Genomic DNA, 15,231 nt, shown 5'->3' with positions numbered 1-15,231 from the left:
CAGAATGACCCTTATGAGAGGAAAAGCAGGTATCTGAGTGCCCTCACCCGGACCAGGGATAGCAGGACCCCACCCTGGAGCCAGGCCTGGAGGAGGGGCTCGTCGGCAAGCACCTGATGGCCGAGCCTATGTCCGTGGGGCCTGGCCGGGCCCAGCCTGAATGAGCAACACGGAACCACTCTCCTGTGGACCCACCACCCGCAGAAGGTGCCGTAAGGGTCTGGTGCACTGTGGATCCGGTAGCAGCCAAAGGTGGAGGCCCTGGCATACTGATCCCCGGCTGACAAAACTGGCTTTTGGGACATGGAATGTCACCTCTCTGGTGGGAAAGGAGCCTGAGCTTGTGCATGAGGTTGAGCAGTACTGACTAGATATAGCTGGGTTCACCTCAAAGCATATCTTGGGTTCTGGAACCAATTTCCTGAAGAGGGGTTGGACTCTCTTATATGCTGGAGTTGCCAAGAGTGAGCAGTGCCAGGCAAGGGTGGGGCTATTGGTAGCCCCACAGTTTAGCACACTAACATCGGAGTTCTCCCCAGTGAACAAGAGGGTCATTTGCCTGTGCCTTTGGGTCTGGGAACTGTCATTTGTGCTTATGCGCCAAATGGTAGCTCAGAGTACCCGGCCTTCTTGGAGTCCTTGAGTGGGGTGCTAGATGGTGCACCACAAGGGAACTTCATTGTTTTACTGGGGGACTTCAATGCTCATGTGGGCAATGACAGTGAGACCTGGAGGGGTGTGATTGGGAGGAACGGCCTGCCCGATCTGAACCCGAGCAGTGTTCTGTTGTTGGACTTCTGTGCCATGCACGGTTTGGCCATAATGGGCACCATGTTTGAGCATAAGGGTGTCCATAAGTGCACATGGCTCGAGGACACCATAGGCCGTAGATCGATGATTGACTTTGTAGTCGTTTCATCTGATCTACGACTGTATGTCTTGGACATTCAGGTGAAGAGAGAAGCAGAGCTGTCAACGGATCACTACCCGGTGGCGAGCTGGATCAGATGGCAGGGGAGGAGGCCAGACAGACCTGGCAGGCCCAGGGTATGCTGGGAACGTCTGCCGAAGGCTCCTGTCAATTGGATCTTCAACTGCCACTTCTGGCAGAGCTTCAAATGCATTGAGTCAGAGTGGACCATGTTCCGCACCTCCATTGCTGAGGCGGCCGTGCAGAGCTGCGGCTGCAAGGTTGTTAGTGCCTGTCATGGCAGTAATCCCCAAACCTGGTGGTGGACACCTGTGGTGAGGGAAGCTGTCAAGCTGAAGAAGAAGTCCCATCGGGCTTGGTTAGCCTGTGGGTCTCCAGAGGCAGCTGACAGATACTGACAGGCCAAGCGGAACGCGGCTCTGGCAGTCACTGAAGCAAAAACTCGGGTGTGGGAGGAGTTCAGTGAGGCCACGGAAAGTGATTTTCGGTTGGCCTTGAAGAGATTCTGGCAAACTGTCCAGTGGCTCAGGAAGGGGAAGCAGTGCTCTGTCCCTACTGTTTACAGTGAGGATGGAGTGCTGTTCACCTCAACTGGGGACATCGTCTGGCGGTGGAAGGAATACTTTGAGGATCTCCTCAATCCCACCTTCATGTTGTCTGAGGAGGACACAGAGTCTGAGGGTGCTTGGGAGGGCTCACCTGTCACAGGGGCTGAGGTTGTAGAGGTGGTTAAAAAGCTCCTCGGTGGCCGGGCTCCGGGGGTAGATGAGATTTGTTTTGAGTTCCTGAAGGCACTGGATGTTGTTGGGCTGTCTTGGCTGACACGCCTCTTCAACATTGCGTGGAGGTTGAGGACAGTGCCTCTGGATTGGCAGACTGGGGTGGTGGCCCCCCTTTTTAAAAAGGGGGACTGGAGAATGTGTTCCAACTATAGGGGGATCACACTTCTCAGCCTCCCTGGGAAAGCCTACGCTGGGGTGCTGGAGAGGAGAGTCCAGTCAATAGTCAAACCTCAGATTCAGGAGGAACAATGCGGTTTTCATCCTGTTCATGGAACACTGGACCAGCTCTTTACCCTTGCAAGGGTGCTGGAGGGCACATGGGAGTTTGCCCAACTGGTCTACATGTGTTTTGTAGACCTGGAGAAGGCTTACAACTGTGTCCCTCGTGGTGCCCTGTGGGGGGTGCTTCGTGAGTATGGGTTTCAGAGCCCACTACTGTGGGCCATTCGGACCCTGTATGACCGGAGCAGAAGTTTGGTTCTCATTTCCGGCAGTAAGTCGGACTTGTTCCCGGTCCACCAGGGCTGCCCTTTGTCACTAGTTCTGTTCATAACTTTTATAGACACAATTTCTAGGCATAGCCAAGAGGCGGAGGGTGTCCAGTTTGGTGGCATCAGGAATCACGTCTCTGCTTTTTGTGGATGATGTGGTCCTGTTGGCTTCATCAATTTGTGACTTACAGCATGTGCTGGGACGGTTTGCAGCCGAGTGCAAAGCGGCTGGGATGAGGATCAGCACCTCCAAGTCCATGGCCATGGCACTCAGCCAGAAATGGGTGGAGTGCCTACTTCGGGTTCAGGGGGAAGTTACTACCTAAAGTGGAGGAGTTTAAGTATCTCGGGGTTTTATTCACGAGTGAGGGTAAGGGGGAGTGGAAGATGGACAGACAGATCGGGGCAGCGTCAGCAGTGATGCAGATGCTAAACTGGTCTGTTGTGGTAAAGAGAGAGCTGAGCCAAAAGGAAAAGCTCTCAATTTACTAGTCCATCTACGTTCCCACTCTCACCTATGGTCATAAGCTGTGGGTAGTGACTGAAGGAATGAGATCACGGATACAAGAGGTAGAAATGAGTTTTCTCCATAGGGTGGCTGGGCTCTCCCTTAGAGACAGGATGAGAAGCTTGGCTATTCAGGAGAGATTCGGAGTAGAACCACTGCTCCTCCACACCAAAAGGAGTCAGTTGAGGTGGTTTGGGCACCTTGTTAGTATGCCCCCTGGACGCCTCCCAAGGGAGGTTCTCTGGGCATGCCCCACCAGGAGGAGACCCCAGGGCAGACCCAGGACACACTGGAGAGATTACATCTCTCGGCTGGCCTGGGCACACCTCGGTTTTCCCTGGAAGAGCTGTTGGAGGTGGCCGGGGAGAGGGAAGTCTGGGCTGCTCTGCTTAGGCTGCTACCCTCGCGACACGGATCCGAATAAGTGGTAGAAAATGGATATATAGATATATATATATATATATATATATATATATATATATATATATATATATATATGAGTGATTCCACGCTTATGGGTACTGAAATGGGGACATGAACTTATTCACCTAAAACCATTTCTTTTTTTACCATCAGGTCACAAAACATGTAATCTTTAATGAATGATATGTTAAAAGATAACTTTAATTTTCTGAGATGTAATAAAAACATATTTATATGCCAAAGTCAAGCCTATGAGTTCCAAAATGATGTCTGTTACATTACTTCTGTTACGATTGTCCATCTCACGTCTGTTACAAATTAATTACAATCTAGCTATATACCATGTTAATCTTATTGAAAGAATGTGTATGTTTATTCTACTACACATGTTTATTAATTACATTTGCTAAAACATCACCTTCCTATGTTTCAAAAAGTAATTCTACATTGTTAAAATTGAGAATATATATGTCCACAACACTTCTGTTACGTTCTGACTTTGGCATATAAATATGTTTTTATTACATCTCAGAAAATTAAAGTTATCTTTTAACATATCATTCATTAAAGATTACATGTTTTGTGACGGGCGGCACGGTGGTGTAGTGGTTAGCGCTGTCGCCTCACAGCAAGAAGGTCCTGGGTTCGAGCCCCGGGGCCGGCGAGGGCCTTTCTGTGTGGAGTTTGCATGTTCTCCCCGTGTCCGCGTGGGTTTCCTCCGGGTGCTCCGGTTTCCCCCACAGTCCAAAGACATGCAGGTTAGGTTAACTGGTGACTCTAAATTGACCGTAGGTGTGAATGTGAGTGTGAATGGTTGTCTGTGTCTATGTGTCAGCCCTGTGATGACCTGGCGACTTGTCCAGGGTGTACCCCGCCTTTCGCCCGTAGTCAGCTGGGATAGGCTCCAGCTTGCCTGCGACCCTGTAGAAGGATAAAGCGGCTAGAGATAATGAATGAATGAATGAATGTTTTGTGACCTGATGGTAAAAAAAAAGAAATGGTTTTAGGTGAATTTTTAAAAATAAGTTCATGTCCCCATTTCAGTACCCATAAGCGTGGAATCACTCATATATATATATATATATATATATATATATATATACACACACACACACACACACCATCCATCCATTATCTATAGCCACTTATCCTGTTCTACTGGGTCACAGGCAAGCTGGATCCTATCCCAGCTGACTATGGGCAAGAGGCGGGGTACACCCTGGACAAGTTGCCAGGTTATCGCAGGGCTGACACAGAGACAAACAACCATTCACACCTGCGGTAAATTTAGAGCCACCAGTTAACCTAACCTGCATGTCTTTGGACTGTGGGGGAAACCGGAGCACCCGGAGGAAGCCCGTGCAGACACGGGGAGAACATGCAAACTCCACACAGAAAGGCCCTCACCAGCCACTGGGCTCGAACCCAGGACCTTCTTGCTGTGAGGCAACAGTGCTAACCACCACACACACACAAAAAAAAAAATTCCAAAAACTCGGGACACTGTATAACCTGTAAATTAAAACAGAATGTGATAATTTGCAAATCATGGAAGCCCTATATTTCATTGAAAGTAATACAAAGATAACATATCAAATATTGAAATTGAGAAATTTTTATTGTCTTTTGAAAAATATACACTCATTTTGAATTTGATATCAGCAACTCATTTCAAAAAATTTGGGACGGGGCATGTTTACCACTGTCTTGCATCAACTCTACTTTTAACAACACTCTATTAACATTTGGGAACTGAGGAGACCAGTTGCTGTAGCTTTGAAAGAGAAACACTGTCCCATTCTTGCCTGATATACAGTTTCAGTTGTTCAAAAGTTTGGGGTCTCCTTTGTCATATTTTGTGCTTCAGATGTGCCAAATGTTTTAAAAGGGAGACAGGTCTGGACTGCAGGCATGCCAGTTTAGCACCTGGACTCTTTTACTACAGAGCCATGCAGTTTTAATTTGTTCAGAAAGCAGTTTGGTATTGTCTTGTGGAAAGAAGGAAGGCTTTCCCTGAAAAAGATTTTGTCTGGATAGCAGCATATTGCTCTGAAATGTGTATATATCATTCAGCATTAATGATGCCTTCCCAGATGTACAAGCTACCCATGTCATGTGCACTAATGCACCCTCATACCATCACAAATGCTGACTTTTGAACTTTGCACTGATAACAAGCCAGATGGTCCCTCTCCTCTTTAGCCTGGAGTTCGTGGTGTCCATGGTTTCGAAAAAAAAATTCAACTTTTGAGTTGTCAGCCCTCGGGACAATTTTCCACTTTGCCTCAGTCCATCGTAAAAGAGCTTGAGTCCAGAGAAGGTGGTGGTGTTTCTGGATATTGTTTATATATGGTCTTAACTTGCATTTGTGGCTGCAGTAATGAACTGTTTTTACAGATGATGGTATTCTGAAGTGTTCCTGAGCCCATAATGATTTCCACTACAGAGACGTGTCTACTTTTAATGCAGTGTCACCTGAGGACCTGAAGATCACAGGTGTGGCAAGATGATCGGCAGAGGAGTCAACAGAAGAGGCAGAAACTGTTTTCCAATAAAAAGTGCTCTTTTTTTAATGTCCTTTTCTATTTTTTTGAAAAGGTGCAAATATATACAGTGCAATAACAAAAAAATGGCAAAACAAAACTGTACAAAACACAAAATAAATAGGCATAAAGTTGCCAGGCTATGCCACTAAAGGACCCTGTACAAACTTTCCACCATTTTACAAACAGTACCTCCATGGGGCCTACTACAGGTGTAGCCCCCTCCCCCCACTGGCTTAAACTATTCACAAAAATAATCAATTAATGTGAAAAAATCCTTACAAAATAATGAATCAAATAAGAAAACATAAAATAAACAAACAAGCAAAACAATTTCCATTCACCCAAAACATTTCTTTACCATTAAAAACTAGTCTAGTAGCCAGGGTAGGGGACCCGGAAATTATGACTACAATAAGGTTTTTTGATTGATTTGCACTGTATGTGGTCTAGACATGAATTTTAGCTTGGTTACTAAAAGTTGCACTTTGGGCATTTTTTTTTCTAATTTGCATAATTTAATCATAATTTATTCACAATTAGCAAAAATCTAATTTTTGGTAAGATATCTCTCTTGTGTGGTAAAAGTGGTGATGCAAAAGCCATATTTGGTCAGAATGGCTGTCAGGGGTCACTTCTTTCAAAATGCAGATGTTGCCATCTGATTTCCAAGATAGCCACATTTTTCCCAAGATGGCTGCTTAAATTCTTCAAAATGCTACTGCGTGAGAACCAAAGGCCATACAAACAAAATTTTAGCGTCTAAATATGTTTTCAAAGGTGATCTAAACACTGAGATAAAAAAAAAAGTATTGTAGGACATCTGATAACTTGTCAATAGGGCTACTTTTCCAAGATGGCCACCAAAAATCTCCAAAAAGCTTCTGTTTGAGAACCAAAGGCCCTACAGTCAAAATATCAGTGTCTAATTATATGTTTTCAAGGGTGATCTAAACACTGAAACCAAACATATTATTGTAGGCTAGTTGATATCTTTCAAAGATGGCTGCCTCTTCCAAGATGGCCACCATTACAAATCCAAAATGTAGACGTACTTGCCAGAAACATCCAATGTCTATGCTTTCTAAAGTACTATTTACATACTTAGTGATTTAAGGATTTTAAAAATTTGGGGATATGTTTTCTAACCAGAACCATTATAATATTATGTATATATTCATAATTCAAAGACAACAAGAAAGAATATGTAACTTCACACACTATTCATGTTTTGACATCATCAATAAAACAAACTTTGACATTAACATTTTAACAAATCAGTTCACATTACATATATGTACACTACCGTTCAAAAGTTTGGGGTCACTTTGAAATGCCCTTATTTTTGAAAGAAAAGCACTGTTCTTTTCAATGAAGATCACTTTAAACTAATCAGAAATACACTCTATACATTGCTAATGTGGTAAATGACTATTCTAGCTGCAAATGTCTGGTTTTTGGTGCAATATCTACATAGGTGTATAGAGGCCCATTTCCAGCAACTATCACTCCAGTGTTCTAATTACCATTACCAATGTGTTTGCTCATTGTCTCAGAAGGCTAATGGATGATTAGAAAACCCTTGTACAATCATGTTAGGACAGCTGAAAACAGTTTAGCTCTTTAGAGAAGCTATAAAACTGACCTTCCTTTGAGCAGATTGAGTTTCTGGAGCATCACATTTGTGGGGTCGATTAAATGCTCAAAATGGCCAGAAAAATGTCTTGACTATATTTTCTATTCATTTTACAACTTATGGTGGTAAATAAAAGTGTGATTTTTCATGGAAAACACAAAATTGTCTGGATGACCCCAAACTTTTGAACAGTAGTGTACATTACAGTTCAAATTACATAAACATACATTATAATCAATGAGCTGCTGTATACTTTAGTCCTCTTCATCATCTTCTGCATCATCAGGTTCATCAGTGGGTTCTGTGTGGGGATTTTGGCAGCCGTCACCTCCTTCACAGTTACAGTAGTCAGTGCAGGACAACCTTTCCTTTCTACATTTACAGTTCTTTTGGCATGACTTGCACCCACAACTCACGACATCCAGAAGCTGGGGAGGAGCCACTGGTTGGGTGGATAGTGCAGGCATAACTGCTTGTTCAGTCACTATCCACCCAAAGCTAGTGATGTCTTTTGCTATTTCCGGTGGCCTATCCTTGTCTGCAACTTTCCACAGCAACTCCTGAAGGTGAGCCCACTGAGTATGGAGTTGGAAGCAGTTTCTTCAGAGCAGGTGGTTTCTTCTTCCTTTTGAAAACCTTGTATCTGGCTTCAGCCATGTTCCTGCTATCTTTCTGCCCATACAGTATGAGGAAGGAGTTTGTGCTTGCCTTCATCAGATCATATTCAGTAGCTGACTCTTCTCCAACTAGGTCTAGTTCTGTTACATTGCACTGCTGCAAGGCTTTGATGGCAGGTATCTTCCCTTTTCCACAAGGGTATGAAGCACTGTCACACCCAGAGAGGGCATCGCAAGTAGCCCTTTGCACTTGTCACCAAGATTAGCAACTGTTCTGTTGACTGACAGCGTAGACCCTTCCCGATCCCACTTCTCCATCAGCACCTCTGCTGCAATTTCACATTTCCATGTCCAGTAGACCCTCCACCTCCTTGGACACCTCCTGGGACACCCTCCACCTCCTGGGACAAAACGGCCCCCAGCCCTCTGTCCGATGCATCTGAAAAATAAAGGGGAGAGAAAAGTCAGGGGAGTGTAAAAGTAGCCCCCCACACAGTGCAGCTTTTACCTCAGAGAAGGCCTGTTGGCACTGCTCTGTCCACTGGACCGGATCTGGAGCCTCCTTTTTAGTGAGATCGGTTAGCGGGCTGGTGATGTCCGAATAATTAGGTAGAAATCTACGATAATAGCCAGCCAGCCCCAGGAACCGTCTCACCTGCTTTTTGGTCTTGGGCCTCGGGCAGGCCGCAATTGCTACAGTCTTGTTAATTTGGGGACGCACCTGCCCATGACCCAAGTGGAACCCCATATACCGCACTTCCACCCACCCAATTGCACACTTTTTCGGGTTAGCTGTGAGGCCCGCTCACCTCAGCGACTTTAGAACGGCTCTCAGGTGTTCCAAGTGCCGTGGCCAATCATGGCTGTAGATTATTATGTTGTCCAGATATGCAGCCGCGTAGGCAGCGTGAGGGTGGAGGACCCTGTCCATAAGCCGCTGGAACGTAGTGGGCGCCCCAAACAACCCAAAAGGGAGAGTGACAAATTGGTATAATCCAAACGGTGTAGAAAAGGCCGTTTTCTCACGGGATAGAGGAGTCAAGGGGATCTGCCAATATCCCTTTGTTAGATCCAGTGTCGAATAAAAGCAAGCAGCGCCTAACCGATCAAGCAACTCATCAATGCGAGGCACTGGGTATGCGTCAAGTTTAGACACCGTGTTGACCTTTCTATAGTTCACACAGAACCAGACCGACCCGTAGGTCTTGGGAACCAGGACCACTGGGCTGCTCCAGTCACTGTGGGACTCCTCGATTATGCCCATTTCGAGCATGGCCTTGAGTTCGTCCCAAACCACCTTTTTCTAGAGTATAATATATAAATATTATATAAATATATAGTAAATATAATTTAGGTTTTCTACATGAAGGTCCCTCCTCCCAATTTTTCCCATAGCACGTACAGAATGCCACATGGCTTACGCCCATATAATAATTCAAATGGAGAAAACCTTGTGGAGGCTTGCGGGACCTCTCATACAAGAACATAATCCGTAAATTCATAAGTGAAGATGGACGTAATTGGGATAAGTGGCTCCAGGCCCTGTTATTTGCAAATAACAGGGGCTCGAGCCACTTATCCCAATTATGTCCATCTTCACTTACGAATTTATGGATTATGTTCGAGTGTTTGGTTAAATCGCTCTACTAAGCCATCCGTTTGTGGGTGATAGACACTGGTGCGGATAGACTTAATCCCCAATAACCCATACAGCTCGCGCAGTGTGCGTGACATAAACGAAGTTCCATGGTCTGTCAGGATTTCTTTTGGAATCCTGACCCGGGAGATAAAGCGAAGGAGCGCTTCCGCAATACTGCATACTGAGATATTGCAGAGAGGCACTGCTTGCGGATATCGCGTTGCATAGTCCACCAGAAATAGAATAAAGCGATACCCTCGTGCCAACCGATCTAATGGCCTGACGAGATCCATCCCAATTCACTCAAACGGGCTCTCGATTAGAGGGAGAGGGCACAAAGGCGCTTTTGGAGTGGCCGCGGGATTTACTAATTGGCATTCACGGCATGCCGCACCCCACCGACAGACATCCCCGTGAATCCCTGGCCAATAGAACCAGGCCATTATTTGGGCTAGTGTTTTATCTTGCCCTAAGTGTCCAGCCATAGGATTAAAGTGATCCGCATGGAATACGAGTTCCCTGCGGCTCTTTGGGATTAACAATTGGGTTATTCGTTCATTAGTTTGAGTGTCCTGCATCACTCAGTTCAATCTATCTTTAATAATAGCAAAATAAGGGAAGGTCGGTGCCGCGCTTGGCTGAAGAGTTTGACCATCGATTACTCTCACTTGGTCAAACACATGCCGCAGAGTCTCATTTCGCGACTGCTCTAATGGGAAATCCCCAAGGGAATCCCCAAGAGAGGGAGAAGGAGCGGGCTGCTCCTCACTCTGACGCAGTGCTGATTTAGATGGCTCTGTGACAGCTTCTCCAGTCAATGCCACACCGGGATCTTCCCGTGACCTACTAGTCCATGACCCACTATGTGTTAAATATTTCATCAGCTTTTTAAACCCTGGCCAATCAGTACCCAAAATCAATGAGTGAGTGAGATGAGGACTAACTGCCGCCTTTACTCTATGCATTTGGCCCCAGAATAGAATATGGACAGACACTAAAAGATAATTGTGAACATCCCCGTGCACACACAACACTTTCACCGCTTGTGCTCTCCCCAATGCCTCACCTTGCACCAGGCATTGGTGAATTGAGGTCTGATTACAACCGGAATCCACCAAAGCATGATATGTATCCCCTTGAACACTTACCGGTATGCGATACGTTCCGGCCCGATCGGGGGCGGTCTCTGGCGCATCGGGGATCCAGATCATGGCTTCCATCTCCCTTGTGGAGCCCTGATTCTGGAGATGTCCTGGCTCCCCACCGCACCAGTATACCGCCCAGGCTTTCCCTCTGCACCGGTGTTAAGGGCGTCACTCACCTGAGGGGGAGAGACACAGACACAGAAGAGAAAGATGAGAGGACACCATGGGTGTGACAGGCCGGCTGGGGGGGAGTCGGCCCCCGCCTCTGCGGTGGGGGAATGGGGCGAGAGGGAGAGAGAAAGGGGGGGAGAGAAGAGAAATGAGGAGAGGCACCTTCGCCTCGTCCGCCTGTCATCAGAACCGCCGCCAGATGGTCCTCTGCCAACTCAATGGCTCACTGGAGTGACGCCAGGCAGTGACACTGGACCCATTCTGCCGTTCCTTCGGGAAGTCAAGAGATGAACTGTTCCAGTGCCACCACTGTTCCAGTGCCAATCCTGTCTGCGTCGCAGTCTTCCGCCCCCAGCCACTGCTGGCAGGCATCCCAGAGTTGTTGGCCAAATGCGAACGGTTGGCCGACCTCCTCCAGTGTCAGCTTCCGGAACCGCTGGCGATGTTGCTCCGGGGAGTGGCCGACCCTCTGCAAAACGGCCCTCTTGAGGTCGGCGTAGTTGAGCCGGCTGTCGGCAGGGAGCTCCTGCACCACGAGCTGTGCCTCACCTGTCAAGAGCAGGAGGAGGCAAGCCACGCGCTGCTCGATTGGCCACCCCCATGCTTGGGCCGCTTGCTTGAAGAGAGCGATGAAGGCTTCAGGTTCGTCATGCAGGCCCATCTTCATGAGGTGACGTGGGGGGAGTCCAGAGTGGCAATGTTGGACACCTCTCCCGACGCCAGCAGATACTGGAACACCTGGCAATCTTCCCGCTGGGCCAGCATCAAGGCTTCAAAGCGTTGTTCCTGGTCCTTCCAGAGGGCAGTCAGCGCTTGATGCTGGTTCTGCTGGGCAGCAGCGAGGGCATGGACGAGCTCCATAATTGGTGAGGACTCCATGGGGTGGTTCCCTTCTGTACTCAATCCCGGGTTTCAGCACCACTGTAGCAAATCCCTGATGTGGGTGGAGTACAGAAGCACGGCAGGCGGGACCTGAAGTTCTTACAAACTTTTATTTTTTAAAGAGAGATCTATATATATAGCTTTTCAGCCTCACTCCCACACATGCACACACCCATGCATTCTAGTCGGGAGCCTCTTTTCTCTGCTCTCCCCCCCCCCTTTTATGCTCCATCCCTGTAACAAACACACACACACACACACACACACACATTAATTGACAGCAGGGAGAATGACTTAGCCACCTACCTTCCCTGACTCCGCCCTCCATTCACAGACTGCTGCTTGGTCACGCCCCTGCTGCCACAGGGGTTTTATTTTATTTATTTATTTATTTATTTATTTATTTTAAGCATTACACAACTGTTTCAGTCTTTTGTTGCCCCGGTTCCAAGTTTTCTGAAATGTGTTGCTGACATCAAATTCAAAATGAACATATATTTTTCAAAAAACAATAAAAAATTTTCAGTTTCAACATTTGATATATTGCCTTAGTATTATTTTCAATGATATATGGTATCTGGTATCTGTATATGGTTTCCATGATTTGCAAATTCACATTCTGTTTTTCTTTATGTTTTACACAGTGTCCCAACTTTTTTTTGGAATTGGAGTTGTAATTCCTAGAGCATTGATTGGGAATAAGGTGGGCTTTGAACACACTCTGGTAGCTTTAGTGGTGTTATGCACTGTGAATAATATCAAAGGTGCATATCCAAAACATATCCAAAAAAAAAAAATGTAGCATCACTAAAGGTTTGGTGAGTATCCAAATTCCTTTGCATCTTTCTTTGAGGAACATTGTTTTTAAACATTTCAAAAATTTTCTCATGCATTTGTTGATCAACTGGAGATCCTTGACCCATCTTTGCTCCTCAAAGACTAGGCCTTTCCTGGATGCTGATTTTGTACCAAATCATGATTACAATCACCTGTTTCAAATCTCATCTCATTCTCTCTAGCCGCTTTATCCTGTTCTACAGGGTCGCAGGCAAGCTGGAGCCTATCCCAGCTGACTATGGGCGAAAGGTGGGGTACACCCTGGACAAGTCGCCAGGTCATCACAGGGCTGACACATAGACACAGACAACCATTCACACCTACAGTCAATTTAGAGTCACCAGTTAACCTAACCTGCATGTCTTTGGGGGAAACTGGAGCACCTGGAGGAAACCCACGCGGACACAGGGAGAACATGCAAACTCCGCACAGAAAGGCCCTCGCCAGCCACGGGGCTCGAACCCGGACCTTCTTGCTGTGAGGCGACAGCGCTAACCACTACACCACCGTGCCTCCCTGTTTCAAATCACATCATTATTTCATTGTTTTACCTCATTACTAACCCTAAACTGCCCCATTCCAATTTTTTTGTAATGTGTTGCAGGCCTAAAATGCAATAATGGATGCATTTTACAAATGAAATGAAACTGACCAGAGAAAACATGAATATCTTGGGCTCATACTGTCTGTAATAAAATACAAGTCAAAGTAAATTAATTAAACCACTGTTTTCTTTTTTATTTGCAATTTCCTTACAGTCTCAACTTTTTCTGATTTTGGATTGTATATACAGTGTCCTCTACAATTATTGGCACCCCTTGTAAAGATTAGTAAAATGGGTTAGAAAAAAATCCACCTTCTGGTGAAGCAGCTTCATCTTACACTGAAAAAATCAGAAAGAAATCAACCTTTAATTAAAATAAATTCCTTCAAAGAAAAACAAATCCATCATCAAGAAATAATTCTTTTCAACAAAAACACATGTGCAATTATTATTGGCTAATAGAAATATGGGTGGCACGGTGGTGTAGTGGTTAGCGCTGTCGCCTCACAGCAAGAAGGTCCAGGTTCGAGCCCCATGGCCGGCGAGGGCCTTTCTGTGCGGAGTTTGCATGTTCTCCCTGTGTCCGTGTGGGTTTCCTCCAGGTGCTCCGGTTTCCCCCACAGTCCAAAAACATGCAGGTTAGGTTAACTGGTGACTCTAAATTGACTGTAGGTGTGAATGTGTGCGTGAATGGTTGTCTGTGTCTATGTGTCAGCCCTGTGATGACCTGGCGACTTGTCCAGGGTGTACCCCACCTTTCGCCCGTAGTCAGCTGGGATAGGCTCCAGCTTGCCTGCAACCCTGTAGAACAGGATAAAGCGGCTAGAGATAATGAGATGAGATGAGAAATATGGGTTTGGCATTTTGAACTGGTACAGGCTAGTACTTGTTCTTGAAACTGATACAGGCAGTCCTGATTGTTACTTGTTTTGGTTAGTTAAATCCTTGAGATGTATCTTCGCTCACACATTCTGCTCTCTGCTTAATGAAGGTTATGCGGACCAGTAATGTATTTCTTCTTTTCATAAGACTATAATCCTGACGGGTGATGTAATGGTACATAATGTCTCTTATATAGTAGTGTGGTCTAAACCAGTGCTGTAATGCTTCATCACCCGTTTACGTTATACATAGATAACTTAGCTTCGTCAATTAAATCATCATCATCCAATCACATAGCTACAACACACTCTTGAATGTGAATATATACTCATGTTTTATCCTACAATAAACTGAGAAACATCTCTGAGCAGCTGTGTCTGTGTCAGTGGCTGCTTGCTCCCAGATATCTGTGAGGCAGAATCTCTTTGGCGGCAGAGGTCTACATTCCTAGATTATACTTTGTCAATTCAACCTCCTTCAGTACAGACAGATCCAAACCTAACACATGGAGAGCCCAATCTCCAGACCTGGACCCCATTGAAAACCTCTGGAATGTGATCAAGATGAAGATGGATGGTCACAAGACATCAAACAAAGCTGAGCTGATTGAATTTTTGCACCAGGAGTGGCATAAAGTCACCCGTGAAAGACTGGTGGAGAGCATGTCAAGATGCATGAAAGCTGTGATTAAATGTCAGGGTTATTCCACCAAATATTGATTTCTGGACTTGTCCTAAGTTCAAACATTAGTATCGTGCTTTTGAAAATTGAATATGATTTCTATGCATCATTCAAGGTCTGAAAACACTTCATCTTTTTTGTTATTTTGGCCAGTTGTCCATCCATCCATTATCTGTAGCCGCTTATCCTGTTCTACAGGGTTGCAGGTAAGCTGGAGTCTATCTCAACTGACTATGGGCAAGAGGCAGGGTACACCCTGGACAAGTCACCAGGTCATCACAATTGACCAGTTGTCATTTTCTGCAGTTAAATGCTCTAAGTGACAATATTTTTATGTGGAATTTGTGGGAAATGCTAGTAGTTTATGGAATAAAAATGTTCATGTTCCTCAAACACATACCTATAAATAGTAAAACCAGAGAAACTGATAATTTTGCAGTGGTCTCAATTCCCCCCCCCCCCCCCCCCAAGAGCTGTACATATTAGAGTACACATCTGTGTGTGTGTGTGTGTGTGTGT

At 45.7% G+C, this 15,231-nt stretch overlaps 1 protein-coding gene and 1 long non-coding RNA gene across 8 annotated transcripts in view; both read right to left on the bottom strand.

The window, feature by feature from the left end:
* The window catches only part of LOC132875296 (ADP-ribosyl cyclase/cyclic ADP-ribose hydrolase 1), an 85,560-nt gene that overhangs the window by 69,459 nt on the left and 870 nt on the right, over positions 1–15,231 (bottom strand). The gene's annotated exons all lie outside the window — the stretch shown is intronic.
* On the bottom strand, positions 5,680–12,831 carry LOC132875298 (uncharacterized). The gene is made up of 3 exons (XR_009651785.1): positions 11,049–12,831; positions 10,719–10,891; positions 5,680–8,370 (listed from the first exon to the last, which is right to left on the bottom strand). It is a non-coding gene; the product is annotated as an uncharacterized LOC132875298 (long non-coding RNA).

This window comes from Neoarius graeffei, chromosome 27 (assembly GCF_027579695.1).
Source record: "Neoarius graeffei isolate fNeoGra1 chromosome 27, fNeoGra1.pri, whole genome shotgun sequence".
In the NCBI taxonomy this organism is placed as follows: Eukaryota; Metazoa; Chordata; class Actinopteri; order Siluriformes; family Ariidae; genus Neoarius; species Neoarius graeffei.
Note: the sequence above shows the minus strand (reverse complement) of the source record. Positions and strands in the feature narration are given on the sequence as shown.